Source organism: Hoplias malabaricus, chromosome 7, assembly GCF_029633855.1.
Source record: "Hoplias malabaricus isolate fHopMal1 chromosome 7, fHopMal1.hap1, whole genome shotgun sequence".
Lineage (NCBI taxonomy): Eukaryota > Metazoa > Chordata > Actinopteri > Characiformes > Erythrinidae > Hoplias > Hoplias malabaricus.
This window is the reverse complement of record NC_089806.1, coordinates 29511166-29521912: the sequence shown is the minus strand read 5'-3', so window position 1 is coordinate 29521912 and position 10747 is coordinate 29511166. Positions and strand designations below refer to the sequence as shown.

The following is a 10747-nucleotide window of genomic DNA, read 5'->3' as shown; positions in this document are numbered from 1 at the left end:
GTGACATAAGCACTATATATCTGAATTGTGATCCCACTTGTAATAAATGTGACATAAGCACTATATATCTGAATTGTGATCCCACTTGTAATAAATGTGACATAAGCACTATATATCTGAATTGGGATCCCACTTGTAATAAATGTGACATAAGCACTATTAAATATCTGAATTGTGATCCCACATGTAATAAATGTGAATTGGGATCCCAATTGCAATATATTTGACACAAGTCTTATATATGTGAATTGGGATCCCAATTGCAATATATTTGACACAAGTCATATATATGTGAATTGGGATCCCAATTGCAATATATTTGACACAAGTGTGATATATGTGAATTGGGATCCCAATTGCAATATATTTGACACAAGTGTGATATATGTGAATTGGGATCCCAATTGCAATATATTTGACACAAGAGTGATATATGTGAATTGGGATCCCAATTGCAATATATTTGACACAAGTCATATATATGTGAATTGGGATCCCAATTGCAATATATTTGACACAAGTGTGATATATGTGAATTGGGATCCCAATTGCAATATATTTGACACAAGTCTTATATATTGCAATTGGGATCCCAATTGCAATATATTTGACACAAGTCATATATATGGGAATTGGGATCCCAATTGCAATATATTTGACACAAGTCTTATATATGGGAATTGGGATCCCAATTGCAATATATTTGACTCAAGTGTTATATATGGCAATTGGGATGTCATGAAACAGGGTTTGTGGAGGTCTGCCAAATTATCTGTGTCGAGTGCTGGCACATCTGGGACCCCTGAACAACATATCAAAGGGCCAGGTCACTGTGACCTTGCCTAGTATGGAAAAAAAATCAGCAAATTTATTCCGGAAAATTCCACTCCATGTGTCAGTTAGGCCTTTGTTTTTCTCAAATCTTTTTAGGGATATTTCATAGAAAACAACAACGTAAGCTTACGAAACTTCACACACCATCTCATGGAGTATCCATCATAAACATATTACGATTCGGGGTCATTCGGACCTTTCTAAGGAGTGTCCAATTGCCATATATGACCTTTCAATGGGAATATATTGGAAGTGGGATGTCCAGAAATTGGCCTTGGGGGGGTCTGTCGACCTCGCCTCTTCGACTGCGGACCCTTCTCGGACCCTCGAACAACATATCGAAGGGCCGTGACACTGCGACCTTTTCCAGTATAGGAAAAAAAATTAAATTAGTTCCAGAAAAATCCCCTCTGACTTGTCAGTTAGGCCTCTGTCCCCATTGAAACGTGCACACAGGACAATGCAATGTTTTTAGGGATTTTTCATAGAAAACATCAACCTAGGCTTACGAAATTTTATACACCATCTAATGGAGTGTCCATCATAAACATATTGCGATTCGGGGTCATTCGGACCTTCCTAAGGAGTGTCCAATTGCCATATATGAGTTTTGAATGGGGATATATTGGAAGTGGGATGTCCAGAAGTTGGCCTTGGAGGGGTCTGTCGACCTCTCCTCTTCGACTGCGGACCCTTCTCGGACCCTCGAACAACATATCAAAGGGCTGTGACACTGCAACCTTTCCTTGTATAGGAAAAAAATTAAAATATTTCCAGAAAAATGCCCTCTGACTCTTCAGTTAGGCCTCTGTCCCCATTCAAAAGTGCACACAGGACAATGAAATGTTTTTAGGGATTTTTTATAGAAAACAACAACCTAGGCTTACAAAACTTTACACACCATCTAACGGAGTGTCCATCATAAACATATTGCGATTCGGGGTCATTCGGACATTCCTAAGGAGTGTCCAATTGCCATATATGAGTTTTGAATGGGGATATATTGGAAGTTGGATGTCCAGAAACTGGGTTTGTGGGGGTCTGCCGACTTAGCCCCGTCGAGTGCTGGCCCTTCTGGGCCCCCAGAACAACATATCGAAGGGCCAGGTCCCTGTGACCTTGCCTAGTATGGAAAAAAAATCAGCAAATTTATTCTGGAAAATTCCGTTCCATGTGTCAGTTCGGCCTCTGTTTTTTATTCAAATGTGTGTGCAAGACAAAGGAACAGTTTTAGGGCTATTTTTATAGAAAACAACAACGCTATCTCCATTGCACGCACTGTCTCATGGGGTGTCCATGATAAACATATTGCAATTTGGGGTCAATCGGACCCTTCTAAGGGGTGTCCACAACATACAAATGGTAATTGGACAAGCATCCCATTTCCAATATATTTGACACAACACAAATATATGCATATATGGTAATTGAACGAACATCCCATTTGCAATATAAATGACCGAGTGTCAAATTGCAATATACTGAGTGCAAGTCAAATATATTGGAATTGGGATGTTGACAATACATAAAAAAAAATTATCAATATTCATAAGTTTTCATGGGCAGAATATGTGAATTGGGATGCCATATGCTCCAAATGGGACATGAAAGGTTTATTGTAAAAAAAAAAACAGAAATTTTAATATGAAATGACATAATAAGTGGCAAAGCCATGTTGTACATGTGATTTGGACCTTTTTACGCTCTTTCTGGACCCTTGGACCCTCCCCCAAGCTTTGGGCTGGACTGTTGGGAGGTCAAAGTTGAATGCATCCCATTTGCAATATATATGACACTGTTGAATATATTGGAAGTTGGAGAGTGTAGGTTTTTCCATTCAGAAAGCCAATCAGAGACAAGTGACACATCATAAAAGGAGGGGCCCGACGTTCTGAATGTATAGATGGTGCAGCAGTGCCTCTAGTGCTGTCCAAATCGTGAATTTAACCGGGGGAAGCAAATCGGAACGAGTTAGCACTCAGTGCTCAGTGTCCGGATACTCTATCTCTTAAGTGGCAATTGGGATCCAAATCCGGAATACAATCCAACTGTAACAATATGCGTCCAATGGCAATATATTTGAATGGGCCTTTGTCCAAAAAGTGTATACGTGGACTAACTTGCAAAACTTGGTCCCACGTCCGCACCGAGACTAAACGGACTTCCGTACGCTACATTTCCCGGCCCACCCCGGTCAGGGGAAAGAGGGATTCAGCGCTGGGCTCTTCCCTCTTCGCTCGCTGCTACTAAGGGAATCCTTGTTAGTTTCTTTTCCTCCGCTTACTGATATGCTTAAGTTCAGCGGGTTGTCTCGTCTGATCTGAGGTCGCGCTACGAGGCTGTTTTGCGGGGCGCGGGGCGCGAACCCCCCGGCCGCTCGCCGTATTACGGTGCCCACCCTCCGACGGCGGGAAGCCCAGCGGGGAGAGACGATGACGGATGGGACCCGGACCTAATGGCTCTCCCTACATCCGGAGCTCTCGCCACACGGTGGTTTAAGAACCGAGTCTGGGTTTAGGAAGACGAAGGGCCGTCCGAGGTGGAGGCCCTGCGAACTTCCAGCCGCAGTCTAGGAAGACCGATCGATGGGTAAAGCGACCCTCAGACAGGCGTGGCCGTGGGATGGACCCCGCAGCCGCAATGTGCGTTCGAAATATCGATGATCTGTGTTCCGCGTTTCACATTATTTAACGCAGTTTACCGCGTTCTTCATCGATGCATCGATCCAAGTGATCCACCACTAAGAGTTGTATCATTTTGCCCGCCCTTACGGACGGGACTTTGTGTTAAAGCCTTTTGAACAACAGAATTTAAGGGTTTAGGTTAGGTTCACGTCCCTTGGATGAGATGGAAGGGATTCATGAACAAAGGGAATTTTATGGTCGGGCTGGGGGTCATTAAACCCGGCTTGGCATCCAGATGGATCACCTCGGTGGTGCCCAACCTTCCCTTTTACGTGTTAGGAGACCAAGACACCCGGGGGTGTAGATGGCTAGTGTGCGCTCTTAACCTCGCTGTTTCCAGCGAGTCCCGGTGGTTCGCTTCCAAGTCCCCAGCAAGGGGGAAATCTAAAAGATCCCACTAAGACCGGCGTTGCGCCGGTCCACGCCTCGGGGGGTTTCTCTGGGCCCCGTCAACTCGCGCACGGCCATCAGGGTAAGTTTGCCTTACCTTGCGTACGGGTCCCGGTCTAAAGTTTGTACCCGGTGTGCGCTCCAGCCACGCTCTCCCGCCGGAGGGTGAGTCCCCACGGAGGGTGAGGCTGGGTGGAGATCCCACCTGTGTTCCGCATCCGGGGCTCATCAGCCCCTTCAACTCGCGCACGGGTCTCAGACTATTTATACGGTCCGTCTTTCGCGAAGCCCAGGGAGGTGCCGATATACACCTCCCGATCCCTGCATGCGCTCTTAAGCTCCGCTCTAACCCGAGAGGGAAAGAGTTTCGCCCGTGGTGCGCTCCCGTCCCCTGGGGGTTACGGAAGATCCCAACAAGGCCGGCGAACACCGGCCAACGCCCTGGGGGTTGCATTAGCCCCTTTGACCCCTTTGAATTAAAGCCTTTAACGATCAATGGTTTGGTTTAACAACCAGCAGGCGGCTCTGTTACCACTCGAGACCCCCGCGAGCGGGGTGGTGGCCGGCAACCTATGCACCCAAAGGCGGTCCTCCCGGAGGGAGACTCACGTTAGCCTACGACGAAAGGTACGAGGTGTCTGGGGTCCATACCTTTAAGGTACCCACCGGGGGATTTGGCCTTGCTTAAAGACCGAGTGGCTACTGGCATGGAGGGCGGGCACCCACCATGGCCAGGTCACCGTTAGTGATCCTTTCGCAGGTTCCCCTACGAAAACCTTGTTATGACTTTTACTCCCTCTAGATGCCCAGGTTCGATCAACTTCCCACCTCAATGAGGCAACCCCCCGGTAAAGGGGCACCTCGGGGACGGTCCGAGGACCTCACCAGGCCATCAAATCAGTAGTAGCGACGGGCGGTGTGTACAAAGGGCAGGGACTTAATCGACGCGGGCTGGTGCCCCGTGATTACTTGGAATTCCTCGTTCAAGGGGAAAAGTTACAATCCCCTATCCCCACCGGGGAAGGCATTCATAGGATTGCCCAGGCCTTTCGGCATAGGATGGATGCACACGCTGAACCAGCCAGTGTAACTCACGTGCGGCCCCGGGCGTCTAAGGGCATCACAGACCTGTTATGGCCCCGAATCTCATATGACTTTGCCTCGCCTCGGATCGCTCTAAGAAGTTCGGCCACTGATCGCTGACCACTCGGGCAGCCTGCCCCGACAGGGACCCAGGGAGGGCCGTGTAACTTTTTAAGGCACAGGGTCTCGTCCGTTATCGGATTTAACCAGACAAATCGCTCCACAAACTACCAACGGCCATGCACCACCACCCACAGAATCAAGAAAGAGCCATCAATCTGTCAATCCTTACCGTGTCCGGGCCGGGTGAGTTTCCCCGTGTTGAGTCAAATTAAGCCGCAAGTTCCACTCCTTGTGGTTCCCTTCCGTCAATTCCTTTAAGTTTCAGCTTTGCAATCATACTCCCCCCAGAGCCCAAAGACTCGTGGTTTCCCTCACGCTGCCCGGCGGGTCATGGTCGCTAACCTAACGCCGCCGGATCGCGGGTCGGCATAGTTTACGGTCGGAACTACGACGGTACCTGATCGTCTTCGCTCCCCCGACTTTCGTTCTTGATTAATGAAAACATTCTTGGCAAATGCCTTCGCTTTCGTCCGTCCCACACCGGTCAACGAATTTCACCTCTGTCGGTGTGGTATGAATGCCCCCGGCCGTCCCTCTTAATCATTGCCCTCGGTCCTTAAAACCCACAAAATAGGACCGTGAAAGCTCCGGAGCCCCACTCCGGAACGACCAGCCGTACTGAAAGAGAGACCCCGACGCCCCGCGGAGGGCCCTATTCCATTATTCCTAGCTCAGTCAGACATGGCACGTGTCGGCCTGCTTTGAGCACTCTGCTTTATTCAAAGTAAACGCTCCGGACCCTCCAACCCACCGTGCACCGCAGTGAAGTACCCAGCTAAGGGCTTCTCCGCGGCCGGCGAGCAGAGGACACCGGTGGTAGGGACCGGGTCTCAACATCCACCCAGAGACAGGGGGTCACCCCCGAAGGAGCTTCCCACCCATCCGGACTGTACAGGAGATCCGAGACCCATCCCCATATCCAACTACGAGCTTTTTAACTGCAGCAATCTTAGCATACGCTATTGGAGCTGGAATTACCACGGCTGCTGGCACCAGACTTGCCCTCCAATGGGTTCTCACTCACGGATGTAGATTGAGTTCATTTCGGTTACGCTCCACAGGATCATAGGACCCGCATCGATATTTTTCGTCACTACCTCCCCGTGTTGGGAATGGGTAATTTGCGCGCCTGCTGCCTTCCTTGGATGTGGTAGCCGTTTCTCAGGCTCCCTCTCCGGAATCGAACCCAGATTCCCCGTTACCAGTGGTCACCACGGTAGGCCTGTAGCCTACCGTCGAAAATTGATAGGGCAGACACTCGAATGATACGTCGCCGCCCCGGAGGGCTTAACGATCCGCCAAAGGTTATCTAGAGTCACCAAAGCGACCCGACCGGAGCCGGGAGGGTTTTTCGGTTCTGATAAATGCACGTATCCGGGGGACAGGGGCCAAGAGAATATTTCACGCCGACCCCCAGAACCCTTCCAACGCTTCGTTTGCATGTATTAGCTCTGGAATTACCACAGTTATACCAAGTAACGTGTGGAGCGATCAAAGGAACCATAACTGATTTAATGAGCCATTCGCAGTTTCACTGTACCAACCCCCGTGTGTACTTAGACTTGCATGGCTTAATCTTTGAGACAAGCATATGATACTGGCAGGATCAACCAGACCGATCCCCCTGGATCTCAAACCCTGGCTGAGGAAAGAGAGGGGGCGCATGGTGCCAGTGAGAATAATCTCAAGGGACACCAGCGAAGAGGATCGAATGCGACCCCGCTGTGGGGGTCTGCAATCGGCTCCGCAACTTGGAAAACGTATGATTCTCGCCCGGACGGTGCAGGCAAGGGGACGGGTCCTTCCCTTAAACGGATCCCGACTCTAAGGCACCACCGACGCGGACGTTGAACGGACCTACTGTTGGATCGACCGACCGACTAAGTCCCCCTCGGAACAATTCTGGACAAGCGGACGCCTCTTACGGGCATCCACGAGCCATGGAGGCTGGGAGCACAAGGCGGGGAGGATCGTTCTAAGCACGGTATTTCGGCTTAGAAGCCTGCCCCTGGTGCTCCGCGTATACCGAGCTCAAACGGTCGTAAAGGACAGCCGTTAAGGGAAGAGAATGGAAGAGAATCCTGGCCCCCTCAAAGCGCGAGGAGGTCGGCATAGGTTTACGGTTTGCCCCCGGAGCCTACGAAAGTCTGCGTTTAAGAAGACGAAGGGTCGATCCGTAGGCCGACCCTGCGAACTTCCAGCCGCGGTCTGTGGAAGACCGATCCGTGTCACCTCTAATGCGCTCATTGCCTCTGGCCGTTTCCAGCCGTTTCCTGCTCAAAGGAGGGGAAAGGTCGGGAGATCCCACGGACCGTCGGATAACCGCCGACCAACGCCTCGGGGGTTACGCGGCCCCGTCGACTCGCGCACGGGCAAATTTATGGGTTTAAAAAGGCACGGGCAAATTTATGGGTTTTAAAAGGGGGAAAAATCCTCATACGTTCGACCCCCCGGTGCCCAGGGAAGTTGACCCTCCCCAGGCAGGCATATCGAACGAATCATCGGTTGTAAAACGACTCTTTCGGGACAGGGGAAACCCCTCATACGCTCGACCCCCCATGCCCAGGAATGTTTTACCTTCCCAGGCATACATCGAACGAATAATCGGGGTGGAAACGGGCTAAACCGGGTTAACACAATCGACGGGGCGGCCCGTTCCACCCACCCCACAAGTGGGCAGATGGTCAGTGGCCTATAGACCCACAGGCCGTCCCAATACCACCGTGATACGAGATCCGGTGTTGGGACTCGACCTTAAAGGTACCCGGTCAAAGCGGACCGAGTGGAAACCACTCGGATTTATGACAGTGACCCCACTGACAGGCCCCACGGACCTTGGGGACCACTCCCCATCGCTCTGCCCGACACCTGGTTTGGAAACTGGGACTAATTTCGTCAGAAATACGCTATTCGTCTCAATGATCTTACTGGTCCATAAGCCCGGACGGGTGACATCGAACGTGACCGAGAAAGAGAAACACCCCATAATTTTAAAAAATGCGCCACTGAGATTAAGGCATTTTGGCAGCGCGTCAGACAAGGTAGGTCTTCTTTCCTTAAGGCACCCGTTCAAATATAAAGCTGCTCCAATCATCAGCTTCACTGGCCCCCGAGTCACAGTCAGAGTCTGGTTAATAAATTTAATTTTTATCAGCTCTGAGCTTGGGGCCAGTAAGGAGTGCACAACAGTTAACCATGAAGGGTAATCACAGTTATGAAAGCAGCTTGTATAAAAATGTTAGGAAAACAAGGGGATCTGAGAGTTAGTGAACATTAATATTAGCTGTGTTCAGGTTGTGAGAAAGTGATCTAAACATGCAGCAAGTTAATTTCAGTCTCTTGGATGACATGTGGTCAGGAAAAATAAAAGCTTAAATGACCATTAAATCAAATTTACTTGTATAGCGCTTTTTACAACTGATTTAATTTTTTAAATTAAAGAATGTAAAAATCTCTTCCATGTGAGCGTTTGGGGGGGATAGGTCCCACAAAAGGGAGGACCTATGGGACCTATCCTCCTCTGGTCAATCCACCGGTAGTAAAAGTTAGGAGTCTTCCTAACTATGTAGGGTGGGCAGCTAGTAAAAGGCAAGTGTTGGTGGCTGGGGTGTGGAGCAAGAGCTCAACAGTCAGTCATCCAGCTGGACAGGTGGTCGTTTACTCAGGAAAAAAATAGTAGAGTGATGGAAATAGTTTTATTCTGTTTGGGTGTATGTAAAGCAGAGAATGTGAACATTTCCAGAGTGTGGCTAATGACAATGGCAGATGTGACTAACTAGATTAACTAGAACTAAAAGCAGAGGACCAGAAGGACACACAGATGCAGGAGCATCCTGAAACATTGGCATCCCTCCACTTCACCATCGACAAATTGATTACGTGCAAGTGGCGGGATGACAGCGTCTCAGTTTACTATAATTCCATGGACCAGAGTCTCAGTTTACTATAATTCCATGGCAGACCACTGGATCTGCCACTTTTATCTAAGGGGGAGCATTAACTACCAAAAGCTAAACAGAACAAATGAATTTTCAGCTTAGAGTTGAAGATTGTGCTTGAGTCTGAGTCCTGAACATTTTCTGGAAGATCATTCCAGAGCTGGGGGGCTTTATAAGAATAAACTCTTTCTTTTGTTCAAATTTTCTAGTTTTAGCCTGGACCCTGGCTACAGCATTTTAAACTACTTGAAGTTTACTTAAATTTCTGCTAGTACATCCTGACAGTAGTGCGTTACAATAGTCAAGCCTTGAAGTAATAAAGGCATGTACTAATGTTTCTGCGTCATGCAGGGATAAGGCATTTCTTTACCTTGGTAAAGTTGCGAAGATGTAAAAAGCTGTCTTAGTGATAATGCCTATGTGTTGATTGAATGATAACTCTGAATCAATTATGATGCCAAATTTTTTTGCTGCTAAACCAGGAATAACTGGAAAGTCAGCGAGATTTCAATTAAATCTGATAATTTATTTCTTTCCACCTTTGGACCCAGAAGTAGAACCTTTGTTTTGTACTCTTTATAGAAGGAGAAAGTTATGCAACATCTAGCCTTTCACATCATTTACACAGTCCTCTATTTTCTTTAATCTGTGTTTGCCATCGGCCTTGGCTGATATCTACAATTGCGTGTCATCTGCGCGATAGTGGATTTAATGTCATGGTTCCTTATAACTGTGCCTAATGGTGACATGTATAGTATAAACAATATGGTCCAAAAATAGAGGTTTGTGGAATTCCAAATCTTACTTTAGAATAATTGGAAGAAAGATCGTTTACATTTAAGAACTGATAATATTCTGTTAAGTAAGATTCCCTGATAGCAAGGAGACGGCGGACCACTGTTGGCCCAATGAGGTCAAAGTTGGAGGTCCACTAGTGTTTTTCACAATGTTTTCTGGGCAGGCCACTGGTGATTAAACAGAATTTTAGACAAAATGTCACATTTTAGCACTTTTCCATTCACAGTCCAATTTTCATTTTTTTCCTTCATTAGGTTCTTTTGTTATCCTTCATAAATAAGATTAGTAAATAATTTTAATCCAGCACAGTGTCAACATTTTTAGCATAATCATCAGAAGACACTGTCCAGAAAGATTTCAACTCTCACCTCTGAGAGAACCTCTCACATGTTTCAGAGGAGGAAGGGGGCATGAAATCTGAATGCACCCTGTTCTGGGCTTCCATTGTGCAAGTGGCTGCATATAGTTTTAGTCAAAATTTGTCGGTGCCTGTTATGGTGGTTACCCAAGAACCCATTGGTGGACACCAGGCATGAGGGAAGCTGTCAAGCGGAAGAAGGAGATTTCAGGCTTGGCAGGCTTGGGGAACTTTTTCTGTGGATGTGTACCAGCAGGCGAAAAAGGCTACAGCTGTGGCAGTTGCTGAAGCAAAATCCAGAGCATGGGAGGAGTTTGGAGAGGCCATGGAGAATGACTTCAAAGATTCTGGAAAACATTCCGACAACTGTGCTCAGTATGGATGGTGAAACTCGACTGAGCATATTGTCAGGCACTGGACGGAGCACTTTAAGGAACTCCTTATCCCGAGAGACATGCCTCCTGGATAGGAGGTAGGGCCAGAAGTGTCTGGTGTGTTAGATTCAATTTCCTTGGTTTAAGTCACTGAGGTCGTTATTA

The 10747-nt window shown here is 47.9% G+C and overlaps 1 non-coding gene across 1 annotated transcript; it reads right to left on the bottom strand.

The window, feature by feature from the left end:
• Positions 1 to 3429: 3429 nt before the first annotated feature.
• On the bottom strand, positions 3430 to 3583 carry LOC136702858 (5.8S ribosomal RNA). Its single transcript, XR_010803964.1, has one exon. It is a non-coding gene; the product is annotated as a 5.8S ribosomal RNA (ribosomal RNA).
• Positions 3584 to 10747: the final 7164 nt, after the last annotated feature.